This window comes from Anolis carolinensis, chromosome 3 (assembly GCF_035594765.1).
Source record: "Anolis carolinensis isolate JA03-04 chromosome 3, rAnoCar3.1.pri, whole genome shotgun sequence".
NCBI classification, from domain to species: domain Eukaryota; kingdom Metazoa; phylum Chordata; class Lepidosauria; order Squamata; family Dactyloidae; genus Anolis; species Anolis carolinensis.
The window spans coordinates 56,220,571-56,234,684 of NC_085843.1; the positions used below are offsets into that span (position 1 = coordinate 56,220,571).

At 39.2% G+C, this 14,114-nt stretch overlaps 1 protein-coding gene across 2 annotated transcripts in view; it reads right to left on the reverse strand.

The window, feature by feature from the left end:
• htr1f (5-hydroxytryptamine receptor 1F) overlaps positions 1–1,440 on the reverse strand; it is a 180,600-nt gene extending 179,160 nt beyond the window's left edge. The window contains exon 1 of one of the 2 annotated variants that reach the window (XM_003219137.4): positions 84–1,440. The gene's annotated coding sequence lies outside the window, so the exon portion shown is untranslated. The remainder of the gene's footprint in view (positions 1–83) is intronic. The other variant, XM_008107681.3, reaches the window with a different exon arrangement.
• Positions 1,441–14,114: the final 12,674 nt, after the last annotated feature.

The following is a 14,114-nucleotide window of genomic DNA, read 5'->3' on the forward strand; positions in this document are numbered from 1 at the left end:
TTAATTGAGCAAATGATAAGTAAAACCACAAAAAGGTAGAGGCTACAAAGTATCCCACTGTGTAGGATGCATGCATGTCTCACCTGAAGGCTATGTCTGCTCAGCCCATGCCAGGGAAAGGATCCACACTTTAGCCATCTCCAGTCAATGCCAAGTTCAAGAGTCCCCAAGGGTAGTATGTGTCATAATAGTCCAGACTCCAAAGAAAGGCATCTCGGTAAGAAGCAACTGAAGTGAAGAGAGGCAGCAAAAGCAGCCAAGACACGACTCTCTGGCTCAGCAGCTGCTGTCGGCACTTGCTGCTGCTTCTATTGTTGAACAGCTTCGGAAAAATCGGCTTGGTCACTGCCACCTGCTGGATATTTAAATGACTGTTTAATCAAACCCTATGGGTTCCTAAGTCATTTGCAAATCATTTGGAAATCCCAGAAGGGCAGCTGGAAGCAACTTTCTTCCTTGCCTTGAGAATAACTCTATGAAGTAAAATGTGTTATGAGGAATGCATGAAGGTGCCTTGAGAATAACTCTATGAAGTAAAATGTGTTATGAGGAATGCATGAAGGGATTGTTTCAAGTGTTTCAAGTACCATAATACAACACTATCTAGTCTTATCCTTATCACAAATTCCAATATCACACTGTCATCCATAGTCAATATTGTGAATAAAGATACTTCAGTGCAGAACATAGAATCATCATGTTTAAGTCAGTATCTAGGTCAAAATTCTTTTGTGTTTGCTCCTGCTTCCTCTCAAAACTTTTTAAAATAATATCTTAAAAAGCAAACCCACATCTAGACTCATATGGTTGTAATATTATCGATTCCACATGAGCTGGGATCCAGAAACCTACCATGTCAATATCCAAATGTTTCAATTAATATCAATTTCTTCTCACTAACAAAGTAATTTTTTTAGAGAGATCTCAATTTCTGTATCACTGATAGCCTGGACACTGACTCAAATAAAAATTACTGAATACTCAGGACAGATATATTGCCAGGTCCACAGTACACAAGCAATGCTTTTGCATGGCTTCATTCCAAATAAAAGTCCTTGAAACATATAGTTTTCATTGTGTGCATATGTATGTTTAAAAAATTATATGTGATTTCTGATTTTGGACAGGTTTTATGTACATCTTAGGCATTATGAGCTCTTGTGAATAAGGGCCAGATCCAAATCAATCAACAGAGCTACACCTGAAAAAGCATCTGATTCTCCACTTCTGTCATCTTTCCTTTCACCTATTCCTTCAGTTTTGTCCCAAGTAGATATAAAATATACTCCCCATTTTTAAAAAGCTATTTAAAAAAACACTGGACTAAACCTTGCTGTGAGTTAGAACTAACATTGGATTTGGGCTATTATATTTAAACTGATCTGCACCTCTTCTGTTACTTCTTGCAAAATATTATAGGAAATTAGTACACTATCCTATATACTAAATTCCAACCTTATATGGATATTTTGTGTGTGTGTCAGGAGTGACTTGAGAAACTGCAAGTCATTTCTGGTGTGAGAGAATTGGCCATCCAGGGTACGCCCGGATGTTTGATGCTTTACCATCCTTGTGGGAGGCTTCTCTCATGTCCCATATGAATAAATAGTAAAGCAGCAGAAATTCTCTATACACTTGGAAAAATACAGTTGTGTAGTGATTTGAATATAAGATTACAATTCTGGGGAACAGGATTCAAATCACCAATCAGTGATGGGAATCCCTTGGTGACCTTGGGCAAGAGACACTCTCAGTCTCAGAGGAAGGCAAGACAAGCCCCCTCTGGAAAAATCTTGCCAAGCAAAACCATGATAGATTCCCCTTAAAGTTGTCATAAGTTAGACATTGTTTGAAAGCACACAACAACAGCAACAGCAGTTTCATTGAATCAAATGGGCTATGTTTCTGAGTAGATGGAGGGAAAAAGAAAGAGGGGAAACAATGTAAAATGTGATGCAGGATAATGAAGAAAATAAAATGAGTACTTTTGAGAACCTCAGACAGACGGCTATGTATAAGATTAATAGGATTCTGAGTGATAATAGAATAGCTGGTGAAATCAAGGGAAACGATAACATGCTTGATCAGATTGAGGTAGAAATATTCAAATGTATTCCTGTACCTTCATATTATATAAGGATAAATTCATGGGTGAGAAAGGGGAGGTGGCAGGACTGGGGAAAAATACTTGTATTTTGATTGTGGAATATCAAGATTGTATGTTTCTCTCTCTCTCTCTCTCTCTCTCTCTCTCTCTCTCTCTCTCTCTCTCTCTCTCTCTCTCTCTCTGTGTGTGTGTTTGTGTGTGTGTGTGTGTATACACCCCACAATATATGTATTTTTAAAAGTCTTACTTTTTTAAAAAAAGTGATACTGGATTCCTTTATGCCTTTTCATGCTAAAACAGAGTCACATGACCATCCTTGATTATTTATTTGGGATTAAATTCCATTTTAGAACAGAGTAAATATGCAAAGGGACTATTCTGCATGTTTCTCCCAAACCTTTCAATATCAGAGGAATGAGCTGTACTAACCTTATACAAAAGAAGCAAAATGATAATACTTGTGCCTTTTCATCTGCAAGTAGCTCTTTCAAAGTTAATAGGATTAACATCTATCCATATAAGATTTGGAAACCTGTTTAACTTGCCATCTGTTTCTCAACTGATTCTACATTTGACCATAATAGGAATATAAAAAAACCCATAATTGTATGCTTGTTTGTACATTAAATTTCATAAATATTGGACTATATTTTGTTACAACAAACTGGTGCCATTTGGGGCGCTGATTCAGCTCTAGTTTCATAGATATGGCTATCATGCTTTTTTATGGCTGATCAGATGGCAACTGGTAGATGGCATGTGTTATGTATCTACAAAAACTAGAGATGAAAGAGGAAAACTGGTGCCATTTTTAGAATCAGCTGGTCAAATATACCCAGAAACAAGGCTAACATTTGAGGCACCCAAATGTATTGGCCAGTGTAATGGTAAGGAACATTGGAAGATGCAGTCCAACAACCTCCAGCATATTGCGCAATTTCAATAACTGCTTTAGAGGAACCAGAAACCCTGAAGTGCCAAAGATGAGAGAGAATGCTGTCTTTCCCACCTAGCAAATCATTTAATACCCACTGCCTTATCTCTCCCCAGCTACATGCAAATCTCTTTAGATACTTCCAAAGCAACCCTAGGTAAATGCTCACTTTTTCCTTACTAAATAATGAGGCATTTGAAACACCTTAATTTGCCTTACAATAAATCTCCAACAGTTTTTCAGCGTGTGCCTTATATCTCAATTTGAAACTTCCAACTCTCCATTCTTAATGTAATCACAATATCCCCACTGCTTTTCACTCCCCCTCCCTTCTATCCCAGGAACATTTCTTCTTTTTAATAGCTTCAGGTAATGGTTTTAAAACTACAGGTTTATTTTTCTGCCTCTCAGTCTTCCTGTAGCTCAGTCCCCACAACATTAATGGATGGTGGGAAACATGGGCAGGGGGGAGTATTGTGGGAAGAGTTTGTACAATTAATTGTGCATTGTTGTTGGATCTCAGGACCAGTTTTTACCCTTTTCCCCAAACCCTCTGAAGGCCGTGAGAGAAGTCAAAAATGCTAAAACACACTAAAATGGCAAGAGATTCAGTTCTGTTTTTAAAAGATGGGCATTTAAGCTAACCAGGGCAGGAAGTCACGGCAGACTATTTAAAAATTGAATTGCTTCTTCTCAAAACAGCTATGGATCACTGCTATGGAATCATGAGAGCTGTAGTTTTACAATCTGTTTAGCCTTTTCAGACAAATTGTGCTGGTGCCTCATCAAATTACAATTCTAATGATCCCATAATATTGAGCTATGACAATTACAGTGGTGGCAAACTACATTAATTCTACAGTGTAGATGCACCTCAGGCTGACCCACTTCCTTCTGCCAGTAGGCAAAGGCCTTTGTATTTAGACATAATATCTGTTATTATCTGGTTATGGTAGAAAGGTCTTTTAGTCAGTTGGTACTACAGTGCTTCTATTTCTATTTGTTACGTTTTAAAACCCCATTAACCTGTTTAAATTATTGTTGTGGTTAACAGGATAGTTTTTAACGGCTTTCATTATGAAGAGTGTGATTTTTTTAAAGCTGGGTTTTGTGTGTTATGAATTTTTTACGTCCCACATTGGGACGTAGATAGGGTATTCAACAAATAAATCTATCAGTGGAGAAACTACTCCTCCAGCCCTGCCTCCTCCATTTTTCTCTTGCCAAGCTTCCAACTTGGGGTCAGTCATTGCAGATTCAGGGGGACAGGGCAGCTGACTCTTTCCATCCCCTGCACCCATTCCATCTGCATAGTTGCTAAATCTGTTCTACCCTGAACTGGATGAGAAATGCCACTTTTTGAGTCCTGATGATGCATAACATTCACCGTTTCTCTCATGTGCAATGCCTGAAGGGAGAAAAATCACACTTTCCAGCAAGTTGTATGAGGAGGAGGCCAGGGAACATAGTTTTCTGCATATTGCATTTTTTTCTGTCTCCCAGATGGTATGGTGATATGCAGGTGATATTTTGTTAGGATGGTTGTTTCCCCCTTTACTAGAAGCTTTCTGCCGATGTGGAGACTGAATCAGCCTGCATTACTAAAAATCTTGAGGGCTCTCAAAAATAAAATCCAGTTTTATTTTCCCAAGCAAATTTAGCACTCTTTCTTCCAAACTTTCTTTTTCAGCTACAAAGGAAGCGGAAGAGAGGGAGAGAGAGAAAAAGAGAGATGGAAAGGGAGAGATGAAGAGGGCGTGCACTGAATCACTTCAATAGGACACAGAGTAGTTTTCTTCTGCCAGGTTTCCAAAAATACATCTTTAACAAAGGCGGCACCACTTAGTCAATTGGACAGGTTTAGTTTCCTGTTGCAAAAGACTAAGATGGTACTTCAAATCTTTGAATTCTTAATTCAATTGGACTGAATCCATATTTCACATTTCCTGCTTCAGTGATCTCATAGAATAACCTCTACCTTTTGTCAGCTTTTACTTACTTTTAGAAGTAGTGTAAAGATTTTAGCTAGGACCACAGAGAAGGAGGTCCCTGCCCAGATCAGCCAGGATTGAGGACAAGCACTCTAGGTTGAAGGCAAAGCTACAGAAGTTTATTACAATTTGGCCAAAAAGGATGCAAGAACAAGCAGCACACTTCAAAAAGTACAAGCACAAATTCATAGAAAAGCACAAGACATTTTATGCAGTTTTGACAGTTATTTAGACTTTCCACTCCATCTCCTGATTGGCTATGATCCACGCAGAGATTGTCCAGAGGTTTCCCTGATGTCACAGCCAGAAGGAGAAGATCCCCATGGTGGGAAGGGGAGTTGATGGTTGGTTAGTTCAAAGACCCAGTTTGTAGTAAAGATGCACATGTGGAAGGCATGAAATAAAGGGAAGCAGTGATGTGAGTATGCAGATGATCTCTTGATTAACTTAAGTGTCAAGTTCCACAGAGACAAAGGTGAAATACCCAAAAGGCAAAGGGTGACAATACTAAACAATCGGGCTCAGCTACCTATTCAGTAGACTTCTCTTCCATGGGGTTGATGAGCCTCTAGCCATGTCTAAATAGGAAACATCTTAAGCTCATCTTGATGGCAAAAAGGATTGTCTTGTTCACATCTGTACACAAAGGGTTTGGCTTGGGTGATCGCTAGAATGATCTTTGTTAGTTGTGTTGTGATTTCAGTTACCTGGTGCTTATGCAAACAGCAGGCACGGGGACACCAGATGCCTTCAGGATACATTTTATACAAGTTTATACATTTAGAAATTCATACAGTATACAGGCAATACAAGTTACACAAAAATTATCAGTTTTATACATTTATTAAGGAGTTTAGATTTGATAGAGTTTGGGGTAGAGTTGCTGCTAGGTCCTTTTGGAGCTTCTAGAAGTTTTGACATTTTGAAACTCAAACTACTGAAAATGTTTTTGAAATAAAAAATCAAATTTCTTGCTTGAAAACCTCTTATTATTCTTAAACTTTTGGGGAGAGGGATGCTGTGGCTCGACAACAGTAGTGCAGTGATTTCCATATTTCAGTCCTCCAGGTGTTTTGGAGTTCAACTCCCAGAAGCCTTAGCTGCCTTGGTAATGATCAGGGATTCTGAGGGCTAAAGCGCAAAACACCTGGAAGACCAGAGTTTGGAAACACTGAAGTAAAGCACTGAAACAAGAAGTCACTGGGTCAGAGAACCAGTAGTGCATATGGCGTGTTTGTGGCATCTAACCCTGAGAACATTTTTTAAATTCACATAGGAACCCAATTCTGGTCAAGCATATCTTGTTTGGGTAGGGAAGAGTTAAATGAGTTTTAAAAATGGAATTGCCACACCACACATATTCAATGGCAAAATGATGGTTCTGCTATTTCCTTAACTTCATATTTCCTCTACCACTAGTGGGAAACTCTGAGCCAAACTGGTTCGGATGAAAAACGTATATTTGTATTAAATACAAGGATTTGATGAATGCACACAGCATCAATTGGATGAGGATGATTTAAGATAATTACTGGATTTGTAGCAGGCAGGTAAAGGGAATTCAGTATTGCTTTCCTTTGATGTGTTTTTATGGAAACAAATCCCTTTGAAAATGTTATTTGCTTTGGGGGCAAATTTATCCTTGGCATCAATGTATTTTTAGCATCCAAACAGAAAGCTACGAGCTACACAATGGTTAAACCTCCTTCAAAAATGTTTAAAGCCAGTCATGGTTAGTTTCAAACTCAGTGGAAAAATATAGCAGTAACCATTGCAGCTGAGTGTGTTTTTGTATGAAGTTGCTAAGTAAAATGAGGACAAGATTCCTGTATTTTTAATAACTGTGTAAAGGAGGGAATTTCAGCAGATGCTGCTTACATGACAAGTAATGTTTCCTGAAATTCCTCTTCTACACAACTACTAAAGATAGTGAAATAAGCCATTCCCTTTTTTCACCTGGCAACCCTATGATATATTAGCTTTTCCTCCTAACATTCTTCCATGAGCATTGCAAGATGACCATAGTCAATGTCAATGACCAAGGCCCAATGAGTTTCATGTAGCCTGCTAAACTGTGGTGATGGAGTGAGACTGGAGAGATTCAGGTTCCAGTCTTTGAACTAATACTTTTGACTGCTTAAATTATTTATTTGTCAGTTTATTCTGTTTTAATGGCATAAACTGATTTTATTATATGTTTCATAGATATTGGAAGGGATATTAACATGCAATAAATAAATAATAATATAATAAATCTTAGTCTTCTTAGCTGTATCCACTACATAGGGTTCTTGTGATGTTGAAATGGAAAGATTTTATTAGAGGCTTTAAAACATTGGTGGTTCTCTGTCATTAATGGTTTATCTGTAGGGTTGGAATATAATTGATCATTTTAGGCTCCCTTTTCACCATATGGGGAGGAGGACAACAATGTACACTGTCTTGGTTCCATTAGAAGAAAGGTGAGATATCAAGGTAGATGGACAGATAGACAGATGGAAAGACTGCAGTGATGCATATGGTTGAAGCACTATATGTTCCCTAGAAGATCAGTCTGAGAACACATGGTTTATGTGCAGAAGATCCAAGTTTCAGTCCCTAGCATTTCCATATAAGGCCGGAAAAATTCCTGTTCACAAGTCATTGCCAGTTAGTGTAGATAATATTGAATTTGGCAGAGCCATGAAATGCCTGGTTTAAGGCAGCTTTTTATGTTTGTCGTGTCAATGGACAGCAGTCTACAGTGCATATGGAAGACATCAACATCACTAATTTATGCCAAGCACAGAGCTCCATATCTTTATTGCATTTTTCTTCTCCACATCTATTTATAAAGTCTGGATCTACACTGTAAAATTCATGCAGTTTGACAACACTTTACCTGCTATGGCATGATGCTATTGAATCTGGGATCTGCAGTTTTGTGAGGCCCCAATACACTTTGGCAGAGAAGGCTAGGGACTTTTAAAACTTACTTAGGCAATCCCTTGTTGTCTGAGTATGATGGCCCTCCAAGTGTAGTGTCTTGGCAGTGGGTACGTAGGTGACTGTGGAGTTCTATTCTTGACCTGCATGTTCTTCCACAGTGAGGGCATCTGTTTCCAGGTGGAAGGCAGTCCCAGTCAGGGTTAGCTTGATGCGCCTTCCTCTTGGCACATTTTTCCCTTTCACCCTCCATTGGTGCCTCTCTGAATTCCACTGCACTGCTGGTCACAGCTGACCTCCAGTTAGATCACTCAAGGGCCAGGGCTTCCCAGTTCTCAGTGTCTGTAGCTCCCATGATTCCATTTCACTGAGCCATGGCAGTTTAAATGATGTCAACTTGCACTAATTTTACAGTATAGATATACCCCCAGATATCACAGGGATGATGTGTTGGCAGCTTCCGATCACAACTTCAAAAGCACCACTGAGATTTTGGGTAGTCCTGGATAAGATTTGCTTCAAGATGGAAATGCCCCAGGTAGATTATTTTCTGAGCCTAATATCTTACTATTAGCCATGATTGTTTCAATGTAAAGAGATAGGTATTATCATCTCATTTGTATGCTTCCATTAGAAAGTCTTTTCAGCAAGAATAATCTGTAAGGTTGGGTATGTGTATGTTTACTTAGCACAATGAAACATTGATTGTAGCTCACAAGTTTTACAGTTCCATGTAATGTGTTGGGAAGCAATCGTGAAGTGATCCTTTGTTTCAGATACCTTAGCGCTCAATTTATAAATATACTTTGCTCTTGGAAACCTTTTATAGAGCTTTAAACTAGATTTTCTTTTTCATGGTTTCTTTAGACTGAACAATTACAAGGTCAAAGAATGGGAGGGCTGGCTGTATTGTTTGCTTGCTGTAGAGATCATAACATTGAGACATTTCAGTCACTGCAAAGAGCACAGGCAAAGAGCAGGGGACTGGTGTGCAGACAAGGAATGTGTATTCCTAGAGGAGGGAGTTAAAATCAATTTCAGGGTTATGTCTTTGCAAAGTTCAGGTATTTTGAGGAGAGAAAAGTGGTTCATTTTCTTTAAAAATTATAGTGCATAGAGGGTGACAGAGGTAAGAAAGTTAGGAATGAATGAAGATAAGATCAAAGCAATAGTCAGCATATTTTCATTTACCCTGTCTTTTTTCTGATATGTTGATCTTCATCTTACATTATCTTCAGAGGTGTCAGTCAGGTTAGCTTGGAGGTAGTAAGAGCTGAAATTCAACACATTAAGAGCTAACTTTACAAGGGAGCTGATTTACATATTCAAAGGTTGATCACAGGCACTTTGGGTTTCTCCAGAGCACTGCTTATTAAACTGTGGGTCCCGACCCCAAATGGTATCCCATTAACTCAATGTTGAGGTAAAAAAATGGCAACAGTTAAAGGTTTTTGAATGCGGCTCCATTTACACAATTTTTTTTAAGCAAGAACATGCAATGGATTCTGCACAAAATTCTTCAGCCGCACTCAACAAAAAAGGAAAATCAGTCTTAGCAAACCTTGCAAATGCTTATTTTTTATCAGTAAATGTTTGATTTTTATACCTGTTTTATATACTGATATACTCAGGGTAACATAAAAATTTCTCAGGTGGAAAGGGGTTGTGAGCCAAAAAAGGTTTAAGAAGCTCTGCTCTAGAATACTGGAGGACTACAATACACTGGACTAATTCCCACTATATAAGACTACGATTCCACTTCAACTGCCATAGTCCCATCCTATGAAATCCTGGGATTTAGAGTTTAGAGAAGAAAATTAAGAATCTGAGTCAGATAATTCTATTGCCCACTAAACTGCAAATCTTAGGATTCCATAGGATGTTGTCATGGCAGTTAGGATAGAATGCAGCATAATCATTGTATAATTGGAATGGGACCACTGTTTTTCATACCCAGAAATGACACTACATTACTTTTAGTTGTTTTCCAAGGAATCGGGACCTTTCTTCCTATTGTTTGGTGTGCCAATCTAAAATAGCATTTTAATACATAATCTGGCAGAGGCATTTTGGCTAAAAATGTAGAACGGAGGACATATATTTTTGCCTGAGTTCTGGGCATTTGTGCAAATCCAATGAGATTCAATGATTGTTGCTTCCAAGTGCTTTATATAGCCTCTGGAGCACACAATTCCTACTTCTGGATTAAATGAATGGGCTCCAAGAATAGTAAAGAAACCAGGGTCTCACATTCAACAACTTTGCTTTAAGCCAGGATCTTCGATATCTTGCTAATGTAGTAGGTTAGGTTCCAGGTTACCTCCAATATCAATATAAGTGAAACACAGCCTTGGCAGTGATTCAAAAGACTAGAAACATATTTATACTATCACTTATTAAGGGCACAATCATGCTAGGATGCAAAATTAAATATAATAAATAAAAAAGCAAAACAATGAGATACAGAATATGCAACAATGAGGCACCAAGTGCACTCTGAATAGAGAGGGTATCAAAAGCTGCTGCATTGTATATGAAAAGCACCACATTAATGAAGTGCTATAAAGCTAAGTACCTTAAAGCAAGGTATGCTTGTACTGTGTAAGATTCCTGATGAACCAAAAGAAGTGACAAAAATAAACTAGGAGTATCACAATGGCAGTGTTAATAATCAGATAGCATAGCACTCTATGTCATGCCTGTCTCTATATGGGTGTGCTTATCCTGTGTATCTTGCCACATCAGAAAATTCATATGAGGAAAACTAGCTTCTCTTTAAGCAAAGGCAGCTATAACATGTCTGGCTGGCTAATAGATGAGAAGAAAATAGGTTTTAAAATTCCAAAAGGTGGGTATGAAATCCATATATAGAAATAAAATGTCATACTTTTCTCCATATTACTGAATGTACTGTGAATGTGGCAAGTGTTTGAGTTCTTTCTGAATTCTTCATCAGGCTGGGTGGTGCATAATTTAGAAGATCGAGGAAGAAACAAGAAGTCCAGATCTCTGGCCAGTCAAGCAGATTGACTTGCCAGATGGAGATGGTTAATTCAGTGGAGAAGAGAGATGTTAAGAAGCAATTCATAGCTGTTTTCCCCTCTGTAGACAGTCACACAGACATGATCTGCAAGCCTTTATATTAACAAAGCTGGAGATTAGATTCAAATGTTACTGTCAGTAAATAAATGTCAATTGAAAGTAAATTGGAGAAGAATAGCAATAACTGAGAATTCATCTTGTTTATTTAATCTCATCTGATTCTCATAAATATATCAATTTGGTGCTAAGTCAATTTAATTGTGATTAATTAGACAAAGCTTTGAATTCTGGGATTTACCAGCCATATCTCACCAAAAAGAAAAGCTTGACCGCACAAGAATAATGAGAAAGATACCCTGAGGAGAATTTTACTTTTTAAAAAAATAGCAACTCAGTTCAATCAAGGTTCCCTCAGAACTTTGAATTGTTATTCCTGACCTTTCCTTCCAAAATGCGAAAATATATTATGGCAATATGGAACCCCCAGTGGTGCAGCGGATTAAACCCTTGTGCTGGCAGGACTGATGGCTTGAAGATTGGGTTGCTGACTTGAAGATTGCCAGTTTGAATCTAACCCGGGGAGAGTGCAGTTGTACTTCCTCTATTAGCTCTAGCTCCATGCAGGGACATGAGAGAAGCCTCCCGCGAGGATGGTAAAAACATCAAAACATCGGGGTGTCCCCTGGGCAATATTCTTGCAGATAGCCAATGCTCAAACACCAGAAGCAACTTGTAGTTTCTCAAGTCACTCCTGACATGAAAAAAAATATGGCAGTACAGTATTTAAAACATCACTCTTTTCCTGCTATTTTGCTATTGAGATAAGAGGAGATCCTTCAAAAGGCCATATCAAACAAATCTTCTAATATATGAAGAATTTCCTCACAGAAGTTGTGAAAAATTATTTTCTTTTGTTCTAGATTATAAACCACTAAGCAGACCAGTGGATTCAAATAACAAAAAAAGAAAAGAATTTCTGATAGACTTTAGGAATAACTTCTTATTGTTGCAAGCTGTACAATTGTACCATGACTTGCTTTGGAAGTCTGGGGACTTTCTGAGTCCCCAGATTTCCATAATTAAATTGGTGTATACAGAAACTGTACAGCCAGGGATTTCAGGGATGCTGCAGTAGTAGATTATCTTTGTTGACATTTGTGAACTGGATGATTTTTAAGGTGCTTTCCATATCTGTGGTTCTAGGAAGAGAAATGTAACACAGAGTTACATTGTGTGTGTGTGTGGGGGGGGGGGGGCTGTTTGTATACGGTTGGATTAAAGCCCTTCCAGGTTTCCTTTACTATAAGGATGGAATTAAATTTCTAAAGAGCCACCCACTAATTGTTGTTTAATGAAGCAGCTAAGCAAATTGTTCTTTACACCAGGTTAGTAAAACTTCGTGCATTGGTAACAGAACAAAGGCAGGTTTTGAAAGAAAATCTAGCAGTACAAAACAGCTTTTTAAGAATGCGCATCAATATGATCCATTTCTGAATATAATTTCATTAAGCAAAGTATTCAGGTTTGAGCCTCAAAATCCAAATCAACCTGAAGTTGACAGAGAAAGACAAGGCCTGACTCTGACTATTTTCATTACAAGATATCTTTTTGATATCCCTCTTTTTTAGCATCAGATTGGAGAAAAGATATTAGACACTAGATTTTATTGCTCTTGCCCAATATCTGCAATGTTACTTGGAATATGCTTTATAAGTCATAGCCTAAACACATCGTTTGTAGGATTAATTTTATTGACAGCTATGTAATTTAGAATTTATCTGATGGACATGGAAAGTTTGAGTATTTGCAATACCACTGGAAGGAACTGGAATGAAAATATAACACAAAGTTCACACATCTATGTTAATGTTGTTACTTGCTTTCAAGCCAACTTTGACTTATGGTGACCCTATTCAGGCAGGAGTGCATAATTTCCAGCCCAGGGGCTGTATACGGACACCCAAAATCATTTGGTCTGGCCCTTGGTCTCCCACTGAAACACTAATGAAGTACCGACTCGAATCTGATGTTTTTGGCGATCCTTGCAAAAACTGAATCTCAGCTGTAGTTTAAGGAAATTACAGTACCTAAAAATACCCTGAATGGGGCCCCTGGTGGCACAGTGTGTTAAAGTGCTGAGCTGCTGAACTTGCAGATCAAAAGGTCCCAGGTTCAAATCCCGGGAGCAGAATGAGCGCCCGCTGTTAGCCCCAGCTCCTGCCAACCTAGCAGTTCGAAAACATGCAAATGTGAGTAGATCAATAGGTATTGCTCTGGCGGGAAGGTAACGGCGCTCCATGCAGTCATGCTGGCCACATGACCTTGGAGGTGTCTACAGACAACACTGGCTCTTCGGCTTAAAAATGGAGATGAGCACCAACCCCCAGAGTCGGTCACGACTGGACTCAGGCCTGGCCCAACACGGGAAACTAACCAGGCCCCCGCGTTGGATGCTATGTTCCCAGGGGCGCTATCGAGCCCCCGGGAGGCAGGGCCACACCTGGCTCTGCCTCCCGCGCAATATGAGAGGTGGGGCCAGCGCGCACAGCATGGGGGGCGGGGCCAGGTCTGTGGCGGGAGTCCTTCCAGGCCACAGTGGGGGCGCATTTTTTTTGCATACCCCTTTATATTTCCTCGGACCAGTCCTGACTGGACTTAACGTCAGGGGAAAACCTTTACCTTAAAAAATACCTCAAGAGTTGATGATACCAATGTTGGATACGTCCCAAATCCAAGATGCAGGATTAGAACAAAGCTAAAATAATTCACACCCAAGATTGCACAGCCATGGTTGCTGTGGTTGAAGGAACACCTTTGATGGCCTCTGTGGATCGAGGTGTGTGTGCCTGCTGAGGCAAGACACATGGAAAAGGTGGGGCCTAAGGTTTTATAAGCCCTGCCTGCCCTCCTCTGGCACTATCTTCTCTTTTTGAGCCTGGATTGGCAAGAATGCTGCATTGCTCCACAGGATCCCTGGGCATGATTTGCGCAACTCCTTTTTGCCTGGTTCATTGTAGTTGCATGATTAGCATTGGGATGAAAGTGGGCTGATGAATTGGTAGCACTTCAGGAGATGGAAGGCAGGTTGCTATTTTTTCCTTTTCTGCTCTCTCTT